This window comes from Mustelus asterias, chromosome 23 (genome assembly GCF_964213995.1).
Source record: "Mustelus asterias chromosome 23, sMusAst1.hap1.1, whole genome shotgun sequence".
In the NCBI taxonomy this organism is placed as follows: Eukaryota; Metazoa; Chordata; class Chondrichthyes; order Carcharhiniformes; family Triakidae; genus Mustelus; species Mustelus asterias.
The window spans coordinates 62,851,200-62,863,821 of NC_135823.1; the positions used below are offsets into that span (position 1 = coordinate 62,851,200).

General features: G+C 42.0%; 1 protein-coding gene across 1 annotated transcript in view; it reads right to left on the bottom strand.

Annotated features, from left to right (window-relative positions):
• Nucleotides 1–12,622, bottom strand: part of grin2aa (glutamate receptor, ionotropic, N-methyl D-aspartate 2A, a) — a 327,307-nt gene that overhangs the window by 190,947 nt on the left and 123,738 nt on the right. The window lies entirely within an intron of this gene.

A 12,622-nucleotide genomic window follows, 5' to 3' on the forward strand; every position in this document is an offset into this window, starting at 1 on the left:
TACAGTACATATTTCCAAGCATATTTGCTTATATAAATAGATTATTCACTTTCATTTCAAAATGCATTTTACTTCTTGTATATATATGTATAACGGATTTTTAAATCACTAACTTTCTTTGCTTTAAATGAGAAACATTTGCAAATCTCAGTTCTTGGTCTGTTCCGTGATCTTGCATATTGTATAATATGCTTATAGCTGTCTTTCTAAACTAAAAAATGTTGAGCCCAATTTCAACATCATTTGGATTTCTTGAACTCAAAATGGTGATTAAATGAAATAATGTGTAATTATATACATTATGTGATAGAATTACCCTTTAATGAAATTAAAATCAACTCTACATTGTACTGGAGGTCAAAGAAAGCAAAATATGCCTGGGCTGTTGAGATAGTAAGATACTAAACATTTCCCATATGCTGAATAAATTGCAAGGTCGCAGGCTGGGTAGTGTGGGAGTGTGTGGGTGAGTGTCTGCATGAGTTTTTGCCAAGCGCTCGAATGAATTTCACTATTATGCTGTGTGATTTTCCTCGGGAATGTTTGTTTTGCACAATCTCAAGGCTAGTATTAGCAAAAATTGTCTGTGCTAGTGTGTGCACATCAAATGAGGCTGTACTTACCTTCAAAATGGAGGCATGAGATCTAAGGGATGTTGTATTTTACAGTTGGGTTAGTTAACTGAGTGAATGCCTTCCCACACTTGGAGCAGGTGAATGGCCTCTCCTGGTGTGAACTCACTGGTGTATTAGCAGGTTAGATAACTGAGTGAATTTCTTCCCACACTCGGAGCAGGTGAATGCTCTCTCCCCATTGTGAACTCAATGATGTACACTAAGGTTGCGTGAAGACAAGATTCTCTTTCCACAGGAAGTACAGCTGAATGGTCTCTCCCCAGTGTGAACCCACTGATGTGTTTGTAGGTCCAGTGAATCCTTTCCCACACTGGGAGCAAGTGACGGTCGGGGAACCATCCATTCGGCATTTTTCTTGGTAGTGTAGTAAATTTTCTCTGGTAAAGTTGATGCATTATCACATGCCTGTATTTCTCAGTCAGTCAGCTCTATTTTACTGTTCTCCAGCAGGCAACAGTTTTATGCAATATTTTATGGATTGAATGCAATTTCTCAAAGTGACAAGAGTGGGTACGAGAACAGGCTATAGCACTTTTTCACCCAGGGGACTTGAATTACATTCGATCCTAAATCATAGAATAATACAGTTCCTACAGTGCAGAAGAAGGCCATTCGGCTCATCGAACCTGCACCGACAATAATCCCACCCAGGCCCTATCCCCGTAACCCCACGTATTTACTCTGTTAGTCTCCCTGACACTAAAAGGCAATTTAGCATGGCCAATCCATCCAACCTGGACATCTTTGGATTGTGGGAGGAAATCGGAGCACCCAGAGGAAACCCATTCAGACACGGGGAGAATGTGTAGACTCCACACAGACAGTCGCCCGAAGCTGGAATTGAACCTGGGTTCCTGGTAACCACTGTGCCACCATACCGCACCAAATGAAAGCCTTATCCTCCTGAAAATTCTAAGGGCTCTAAATGAAATGAGATTATGCAACTTAAATGCAGCTGTAACTGACACAGTCTAAGAGCACAAGATTATATTCAGATATGGCACAAATGACCATTGGCTTTAATAAAGGGGGCCATAATGGCAGACTATGTGGCAAATGAGAATGTCATGATAGTGCAAATGGATGGATGTTTTGGGTTTATGAATATTAGCAAGTTGAAGGATTTTAAAGGAACAGCATATTATGTCAACAGATTTCCAACTAATGTTCCATTTTTTTCCATGTTGTTTAATGGAATTATTCATCCATTAAACGGGACAGGCTAATCAAGATTAGAGACCATAATCATTATGGAAATATCATAATCTCTACCATCAAAGCAATGTAGGATCTTATCTAAAAGTGATTAATGTAGTCATTATGTGGAATGGTGAATAATTAAGGATAGGACTTCTGATCTGTATGATCAGAACTATATGAGAACTTAATGGGACAAAATTTTCATCATACCATCTGGACAATATAACACGCAGATTTCCCTCCTTTTATAGAAGTATCTGAGTTTTCATTCTATTGAGTTCTTTGAGACATAATATACTCTCCCCTTCAATTGTGTTAACTTGCTAATATAACTTGTCTTATACCAAAAAAATTTCATCTACATTTCCATGCCATTTCCATTTGCCACTCAATCTGTCATTGTGACCTGTCTTAACTAAATTCTATTGAATTCAGTGGAATGAAAATCAGATGGATTATATGAAAGGAAAGCAACCTTCAGGATTCTCACCCTTCTGGTGAAGATAAAATGCCCCTAATGCACCTGCATAACATTAATTTGCATCCAACTATATGCAAGTGGCCAAATTCCCCTCCAAATTAATTTTCAAGTTTGCTGAAGGCACCACCGTAGTGGGACAGATCTCAAACAATGATGAGACAGAGTACAGGAATGAGATAGAGAATCTGGTGAACTGATGCAGCGACAATAGTCTCTCCCTCAATGTCAAGAAAACGAAGGAGATTGTCATTGACTTCAGGAGCGTAGAGGAGAACATGCCCCTGTCTACATCAACGGGGATGAAGTAGAAAGGGTCAAGAGCTTCAAGTTTTTAGGTGTCCAAATCACCAACAACCAGTCCTGGATCCCCCCCTGCCGACACTAGTTAAGAAAGCCCACCAACACCTCTATTTTCTCAGAAGACTAAGGAAATTTGGCATGTCTGTTCCACCTCTCACCAACTTTTACAGATGCACCATAGAAAGCATTCTTTCTGGTTGTATCACAGCTCGCTATGGCTCCTGCTCTGCCCAAGACCGCAAGAAACTACAAAAGGTCGTGAATGTAGCCCAATCCATCACGCAAACCAGCCTCCCATCCATTGACTCTGTCTACACTTCCTGCTGCCTCAGCAAAGCAGCCAGCATAATTAAGGACCCCACGAACCCTGGACACTCTCTCTCCCACCTTCTTCCGTCAGGAAAAAAATACAAAAGTCTGAGGTCACGTACCAACCAACTCAAGAACAGCTTCTTCTCTGCTGCTGTCAGACTTTTGAATGGAGCTACTTTGCATTAAGTTGATCTTTCTCTACACCCTAGCTATGACTGTAACACTACATTCTGCACCCTCTCCTTTCCTCCTCTATGAACGGTATGCTTTGTTTGTACAGTGCGTAAGAAATAATACTTTTCACTGTACGCTAATACATGTGACAATAAATCAAAGCAAATCAAATCAAAGTGTTAATATATAAAATAAAGCTTGGTGAGGGATGATGAAAGATAGCATGCAGTTCCTAAGAAGGACAGTCTAAAGTAGAAGAGACAGCAGGAAGAGGAGGCAGGGTGAATCCTGGGAACTTTTTCAACTAATGCTATAGAAGATTGGAGCCACAGGATAGCTGCAGCGCAAATCACTGGTGCTCATAATCAAAGATTAGAAATTGTTTGGGAAGAGACCCTTACATAATTCTAACAGTAAGAAGAAAATGGACAGCAGGGAACTCACTACTTTCCTCATTCTTCTTATCTTCATAGAAGCCCAAAGTGAGAAGAGCGCTAATGAGAGTAGGAGCCATGATCCCCATAGCCTGGCACTGCCTGTAGAAATTGGTCTACCCTTGCATAAATCATCCATGTTCACTATCACAGATAGTGTAAAATATCAAAAAAAGGCATGGTTTTTAAAAAATCTTCAATGTGTTGCTAGAAAAAACAAAATGTATTACCAATTCCATATGCCCTTTGAGAAGGCAGTGATGGTAAGCTGGCTTCTTGACAACTGAATGGCTTGTTTGGTTATTTCAGAGTCAATCATGTGGGCGTCTTGGGTCACATATAGGTCAGATTAGATAAGGATAGCAGATTTCCTTCCCTATAGGACATCAGTGAACCAGATGGATTCTGAAGACAATCTAGTACCATCACTAATATCAGGTTTTTATTCCAGATTTTTAAAATTGAACTTAAATTCACTATCTGTCATATGTTTCCTGCCCTTTAGTACATGCCTCTGATTTACTAATCCTGTAACTTCTTCCATCCCCAGTGGCCCTTGAACCTGCTCCACCGTTTAATAAGATCATGACACAATTTCTACATCAAATCCCCTTTCTTCTCTATCGCCATGATTCCCTTTGTGCCCAAAATCTAGCAACCTCAGTCTTGAAAATATATTTGGTGATTGAGCATCACAGCCCTCAGAAGCCTGGATTCATGTATTGCCTACTGTTCTCCTCCTCCAACAAATGAAGAACAGAGAATCCCCATGGAAAACTCCACTTCATTGCTTTCCTCTTTAGCGTAGGGAAATTCTCTTAATCAGCTAATTCAGAATGAACGAGGACCTTCTGACCTTATTGGTGCAATATCATACTGATGATCTTAGCCATTTGAGAAAACTGACTAGTTGTTAATGAACTGGGTTTGCTGAATTGGGCATGCAGTCATTACCATTTCCCATTTTATAGTTCTTGCTGTTACAAACAACCAAACAACTATAAGAATTAGCATAACATGCTTTTCAACTGAGCAGGAACAAATATACATTAATTTTGCAACATAAAAGTCCCGCAGTTTCACAAGCTACAAGAATAAAGTAGCTAAGTAGTCCATGCAATTAAACTCAAAAATATTAACTATTTAATGTTTTTTCGAGACAGCAAAGATAATGCTCCATACACATTTCTATCAGCAAAAAGTGCCATTTTAGAAGTTTTTGATGACTAATATTATACAGCATTTTTAAGAGAAATGTCAAAGGCATGGAACTTCCGAATTTTAAAAACATTATTGATTAAAGTTTTCTCTTTTGGTGTGGAAATAGTTCACCAGCCTTCAGATGATTAATTGAATGTAAATGTGAGTTCAAAAGGCAAAATCATTCCACATGTTAAATAGCATAATTGATGGCATTTCAACAAACGCCCATTTGCCCTTTTTACTTTAAATATAGCATGAACAATCCCTAAAACTGCAATCAATTCATTAATTCACTGTACAAAATGCTGAACATTTCAATGAATTAAAATTTGATCTAAAACAAACATCCAAGGACTAAACTTTTGTCTGGCTGTGTTTGTGCATGATCAGATAATCCCTACAGTGCAGAAGGAGGCCATCCGGCCCATCGAGTCTGTACCGACAACAATCCCACCCAGGTCCTATCCCCGCAACACCACATATTTACCCTGCTAATCTCCCTGACACTAAGGGACAATTTACCATGGCCAATCCAACTAACCCACACATCTTTGGAGTGTGGGAGGAAACTGGAGCACCCGGAGGAAACCCACGCAGACACGGAGAGGATGTGCAAATTCCACACAGACAGCGACTCGAGGTCCCTGGCACTGAGGGGCAGCAGTGTTAACCACTGTGCCACCCTGATCTCAGTGCACAAATGATCACACAGCTTCTTTTAGGCGGAAATCGGATTTTCCTGTGCCATCTGGACCCTGCACCATTTTCCTTTGGCTTTTTTGCAGGTCGGCAATGCCAAGAGTCCAAAACGTGCATCTACCCTTCAGCAGTCAGGTTCCCTGTTTAAAATAGGGAAATTTCCTCCTGCACCACATTTTCGTCCAGTGGTGCAGGGGTTTAGAAGTCTATTAAAAGCATGCCAGATTTGAGAGCTGGTGTAGGAAATGGAAAGCCACCTGAGGAGCCTGGAATATTCAGAAAGGTAAGTGTAAAGTCTTTTCACACCTTCAAATTTCACAATTTAATACTATTTGTACTGCAGATGTGCTTTTGAAGCAGTGATTCATAATCGGGTTCTTTCCTTTAAAAGTAAGTTGACTGTTACATTGGCCAGCCTTTGCATTTGGCACCATGTATTACAGCGCTTTTCCAATGGAAACAGTACCATAATACAGTGAGAAATTTTACAAAATAGTCTGTCAGCCCATGCTATTGTAATCTAAATGGCGCTGGGTGATTGGAAAAAAAAAGCTGGTTCAGACTCTTGAAAAGAATCTAACCGTTTGCTCCCTTACATTGATTGATTGGCAATCTGCTTTGAAATTGAAAGGAGCACCTTCTGTTCTTTTCTTCCTAGAGGATAATTTATTGTTTGGTCAGCTGTCATCATTATCAATGTTTGGCTGAGTTTTAAGTGTTAGTTAGGTTTTCCATTCCATTTGAGAATGAATGACAGTTTCAAGAAGTTGTAATAACAAATTGTCCCTTTTATGTGGTTTCAGGTTTGTTGACACATGTTAATAGAATTACAAATATTGACATAGGCCGGGATTCTCCCAGCCTATGTATTGCTCGAGCAGCGCAGCGGGTTGGGAGACAACAGCGGGGAGCCTTTTGCGAGATTCGCGACTGGGTGTCTCCAAGACACTTCCTTTGAGTGCAATCAGCTCTGCGCCGGAAATTGACACAGAGCTAATTATCATATGGAAATCTGAATTTCCATGTGATTAGTGGGCCTGGGACAGTAGTCTCTCCGCACTGACAGATCGGCGCATGCGTAGTGGCCCACTCAGCATTATGCTGTGGTCTCTTGAGCGGGATGAGACCCCACCCCCCACTTTTCAGCATGAATCAGTCAGAGGCACTTTTCATTGCACAGAGTGTCGGAAATTCATTCAGATAAATATGCCCAAAAAACGGGCAGGAAATTCTGCCATTTTCTCACCCGTTGGGCATTTAGTTTTGTCTTGGGAGCAACCTGGCCATACTTTTTCACATGGCTGATTGCATTTTTTTCAGGACCAATGATATGGAGACTTTTATTAATTGAGATGTATTTTTTTCCCAAGGAATATAAAATGTTTTCCATTCATAGTGCATGGAATCTGAGACGGTACATAGTGCGCAATGGATGAGTGACTATGAAGGGTACAAGAAGAGGTGGCATGTGGTGACATAGGTGATCTGAGAGGGCAAGGGCAGATATGAGGTTGAGTGGGGGTAGAGGGAGGTAAGGGGTTAGGTTTAGGGGGGCCTTTGAACGCTGTTTGGAGCTGAGATACTCGGAGGGATTTTCCAGGCATTCCTGCTGGCAGGCCTTCTAAGTGACGTGCCTCTGCACCCACAGTTTTCGCACTTCAGCATGACCCATAAACTACACTGCAAACCCGAGATGAGTGCGAAAAGATAAAAATGGCATGTGAAGCCACACATGAGTCGGGTGTGCAGTTTGCAAGCCTCTGAAGTGTATAGGTCAGGTTTTTCCACAGAAGATTCAACTTAGGTTTTCACATTTCTCTACACCTAAATTTCAGGATTTGTTGTGATTCATTTTGTCTTGGTAGTTTACACTTAATGAGTCAAGGGTGTTGGAACATAATGTAGTACTTTGATTTCAGAGGAGCAACCATGTGTCCATTAAGTGGGAAATGAAATAGTGTTCTGCCATTTGGCACTTAATGTCAGCAGCAAGCATTTCAATTTTGAGAAGAGAAAATATTAGACGCAAAGTAATGCACGTTTAGCTCCTACCCACTGAATGTGTTGTAACCCAAGGGCAGAACTACACCCACTTGTGCATTAGAATGTAATTCTTATTTCATACACAAGTTCTTTCCATTCCGACAATACCAATTTAGTAGCAATTATTGCCAAAACATCGACAGCTTTGTGCTCCAGACTTATCCACAATAGACTGTCAAGTTCATTTCAAGGAAGGTAGTTATAGTCATTAGAGAGGGAAATTTTCAGCCCCTTCAGATCCAGGTTGAAAAGGAAGTATGTTTGTCCAATCTACCATTCCAGTCCTCAGTAACATTTGCCATCTTAGGCACTGAGTAGCTTTCCATGCTAACAGCTTTGCAATGAAATATTTTGCTCTATAATGTGGGAACTAAAAGAGGTCAGGAATAATACATGACAAAGATTACCCATTAAATAAACATACATATGTGTGTAGTGATCATGACTGTTCTAATCACTAAGATTGATTCATCAGCTCCCATTGCTCCCACTTGCCCTTGTTTACCAAGCCAACAAAAACAAATTGCATTTATACCGTTATCATCATGTGTGCTCTGCCCAAAGGCAGGCCCTTGACTCATACTAGTCTTTCCATATCTTTCTATCCTGTGCCAGTTTTTTCACTTGCTAATAACTGCCTTCAATTTTTAAGCCATCTCTTCTTTTCTCTTCCTCTTTCCTCTTGCAACCTTTTCTCTATTATATATCTTACTTGTCTGTTTCCTCTTAAGGGGCGGGATTTTCCAGCCTCACTCACCCCGAAACCAGAAGATCCCATCCGAGGCTATTGGACCTTTCCATGGTCCATCCCTCACCCGCTCCAATTCCCTTGGCGTGTGGGACAGCAAAATTTATCCCAAGGTGTCTCTCTGCCCCAGTCTTTCTGCCTTTTACTAATTACATTCAGTCAATCTCTTTGTTTGTTCGCTCTCCATAGTATTTCATCGTTTGTAATTTTTTCCAAGCAGTTGATCTTTTCCATTCTTCCCAAAACCCAAAGTTCAAAGCTATTGGGCAGGATTTTCCAGCCGTGCTCACTCCAAAACCGGAAAATCCCACCCAAGGTCAACGGACCTTTGCATGGTCCGACCCCCCACCCTCTACAATTCCCTGGGACATGAAAATTCTGGTCATTTAGTAAGTTGGTCTCCTATTTCCATAAGATCCGAGTCTCACATCCATACAAAGCAACATTCCAGATCAAACACTTTACAAGTCGCTTCTTGGGTTGTTTATTCAGCTTTCTGGTTAGCAACGGTCTCTTCCTGTTAATAGTCTTCCCAATTGCTTTCCTTGTTTTATGTTTTTCCATCTGCAGACATTATGCTTCCTAAGTAGTTGAATGTTTGTATCCGTTTGGTCCTTTACTTTCATCTTGGTGATTTTGGGATATTTATCACTTGGTTTTGCTGATGTTCACTTTTGTTATCCACTTATGTGGATAAGCCTACTAGAGGAGAGGCTGTTCTTGATCTGGTGCTGGCTAATGAACCTGGACAGGTGGAGGATCTCTCGGTGGGTGAACATCTTGGGGATAGCGATCATAATTCTATCTCCTTCACGATAGCATTGGAAAGAGATAGGGTCAGGCAGGCTAGGAAAGTGTTTCTCTGGAGTAAAGGGAAATACAGTGTCATCAGGGAGGAAATTAGACGGGTAAATTGGAAGGAGGCATTCTTGGGGAAAAGTACCGAAGGAAAGTGGAGGATTTTCAAGGAATGTTTGTCTGGAGCTCTGCATGACAACGTTCCGATGAGACAGGGGGGTGTTGGTAGGGTACGGGAACCGTGGTGCACGAAGGTTGTGATGAACCTGGTAAATAAGAAAAGAGAGGCGTACAGAAGGTTCAGAGAGCTAGGAGGTGTTAAGGATTTAGAGGAGTATACGCGATGTAGGAAGGAGCTTAAGAAGGAAATTAGGAGAGCGAGAAGGGGTCATGAGAAGACCTTGGCGGGTAAGATTAAGGAGAATCCCAAGGCTTTCTACAAATATGTCAAGAGTAAAAGGATGAGATGTGAAGGCATAGGACCCTTAAAAGGTGAAGGGGGAAAAGTTTGTGCGGAACCGTTAGAAATGGCGGAGGTGCTTAATGAATACTTTACCTCGGTATTCACGGTGGAAAGGGATCTGGGTGGTTGTACTGCTGGATTGCGGAGGACAGAAAGGATCGAGCATGTGGACATAAAGAAAGAGGATGTGTTGGAACTATTGAATGGCATCAAGGTTGGTAAGTCGCCGGGACCGGATGGGATGTACCCCAGGTTACTGTGGGAGGCGAGGGAGGAGATTGCGGAGCCTTTGGCGATGATCTTTGCATCGTCGATGGAGACGGGAGAGGTTCCGGAGGATTGGAGGATTGCGGATGTGGTCCCTATATTCAAGAAAGGGAACAGGGACAGCCCGGGAAATTACCGACCGGTGAGTCTAACCTCAGTGGTTGGTAAGTTGATGGAGAGGATCCTGAGAGACAGGATTTATGATCATCTAGAGAAGTTTAGTATGATCAAAAGTAGTCAGCACGGCTTTGTCAGGGGCAGGTCGTGCCTTACGAGCCTGGTTGAGTTCTTTGAAAATGTGACCAAGCACATTGACGAAGGAAGAGCGGTGGATGTGGTCTATATGGACTTCAGCAAAGCGTTCGATAAGGTCCCCCATGCAAGACTTCTTGAGAAAGTGAGAGGGCATGGGATCCAAGGGGCTGTTGCCTTGTGGATCCAGAACTGGCTTGCCTGCAGAAGGCAGAGAGTGGCTGTGGAGGGGTCTTTCTCTGCATGGAGGTCAGTGACCAGTGGAGTGCCCCAGGGATCTGTTCTGGGACCCTTGCTGTTTGTCATTTTCATAAATGACCTGGATGAGGAAGTGGAGGGATGGGTTGGTAAGTTTGCTGACGACACCAAGGTAGGTGGTGTTGTGGATAGTTTGGAGGGATGTCAGAAGTTGCAGCGAGACATAGATAGAATGCAAGACTGGGCGGAGAAGTGGCAGATGGACTTCAACCCGGATAAGTGTGTAGTGATCCATTTTGGCAGATCCAATGGGATGGAGCAGCAGTATAAAATGAAGGGTACCATTCTTAGCAGTGTAGAGGATCAGAAGGACCTTGGGGTCCGGGTCCATAGGACTCTTAAATCGGCCTCGCAGGTGGAGGATGCGGTCAAGAAGGCGTATGGCGTACTAGCCTTCATTAATCGAGGGATTGAGTTTAGGAGTCGGGAGATAATGCTGCAGCTTTATAGGACCCTGGTTAGACCCCACTTGGAGTACTGCGCGCAGTTCTGGTCACCTCATTACAGGAAAGATGTTGAAGCCATTGAAAGGGTGCAGAGGAGATTTACAAGGATGTTGCCTGGATTGGGGGGCATGCCTTATGAGGATAGGTTGAGGGAGCTTGGTCTCTTCTCCCTGGAGAGACGAAGGATGAGAGGTGACCTGATAGAGGTTTACAAGATGTTGAGGGGTCTGGATAGGGTGGACTCTCAGAGGCTATTTCCAAGGGCTGAAATGGTTGCTACGAGAGGACACAGGTTTAAGGTGCTGGGGGGTAGGTACAGGGGGGATGTCAGGGGTAAGTTTTTCACTCAGAGGGTGGTGGGTGAGTGGAATCGGCTGACGTCGGTGGTGGTGGAGGCAAACTCGTTGGGGTCTTTTAAGAGACTTCTGGATGAGTACATGGGATTTAATGGGATTGAGGGCTATAGATAGGCCTAGAGGTGGGGATGTGATCGGCGCAACTTGTGGGCCGAAGGGCCTGTTTGTGCTGTGACTTTCTATGTTCTATGTTATGATCCCAGTTGATGTTATTACTAGACGAGTCAGATCTCAGGATGGAACCTTTGCTTTGGTATTCCACCATTTTGGATTGCCACGAGCATTCAATCTTACACACAATACCGAACCAGGCTAACAAAACATTCTTGCTTCACAGGTTGTACTAAGGTTTCCCCAATCTTCTGATTACCTCAGACATCTGGTTTCTCACCTCGTTGACTTTAGATCTGGTTCCTGCAGTTGTCTCTATAATTCAAAGCTCTTTTTTTGCTTTTTACTTGAATTCCCTTGGCCAGAGCCTTGTTCCAATCCCTATTCTTTGTTCTTTTGATTTAACTGTCTTCCTGAGACATTTATTTGTCCACACTTCTCTTGGTGTTTTCAGAAATCTGCTCTCTGTAGGTCTCTAGCCTGTGCCCCGCTTCTTCTGGCATTAGCTTACAACTATGCCAGAAGTTCTTTCTGTTCCAGGATGGCCCCTGGTTACTAGACAACAGCCCAGATTTCCTTTAAACCTTGTTTGCATTCATGTTGTAAACCTTCATTATCATCCATGTATCTAAACCAAACTGAAGTCATTAACCCATTCAAATACAGAAACACAAAATTAAACTTGCTTGAAGCTATGTCTTAATTTTAATACCCACAAATACAAATATAAATTATTTAAAATTAACTCTGTTTCTTGATACATTCATTTCAAAGTTCATGACTGCTATTACTCATCTATCCTTCTAATCCTTCTTCTGAGCTTGCTATAAGTGCTTGTCATCTGCAAATTTAACTAATGTTATTCAGCCCCACATTTTAAGGTCAGTTTCTGTGTCTTCAAACACTCCTTTAATCGTTGCTTATGTATAGACATTGAAGAGGACTGTTAATAAGTAACACCCTTGTCAAACTCCTCTTCCAATTACAAATGGTTCCAACTTCGTTTTGGCTGCACTTACTGTTGCTTTTTGTCCTATATAAATTTTTTTATGAATCGTCCATCTCGCTAGGGTATTAGAGTGTCTTTCAGCACTTCTATGACCTTAATCCAGTCAGCCTAATCGAATACTTTTTCAAAATCTACAAAACCTTTCTTTCCAAAGTTTTAATCAGCTGTACAGGTACTTCATCTATTTCCAGCCACTTTGTTCCAGATTTAATATAATTTATATGGTGCTTTAATGTAGTAATGTAGTTGATTGAAGTGCAGGACAGACATGTCCCTGCAAATATTAAGGATAGAAATGGCAGGATTTGAGAAACATGGATGACAAGGGAAATTGTAAGCTTGGTCAAAAGGAAAATGGAAGCATACGATAGGTCTAGGCATCTAAAACTGACAAAGCCCTTGAGGAATATAGTGAAAGTAGGAAGGAACTTAA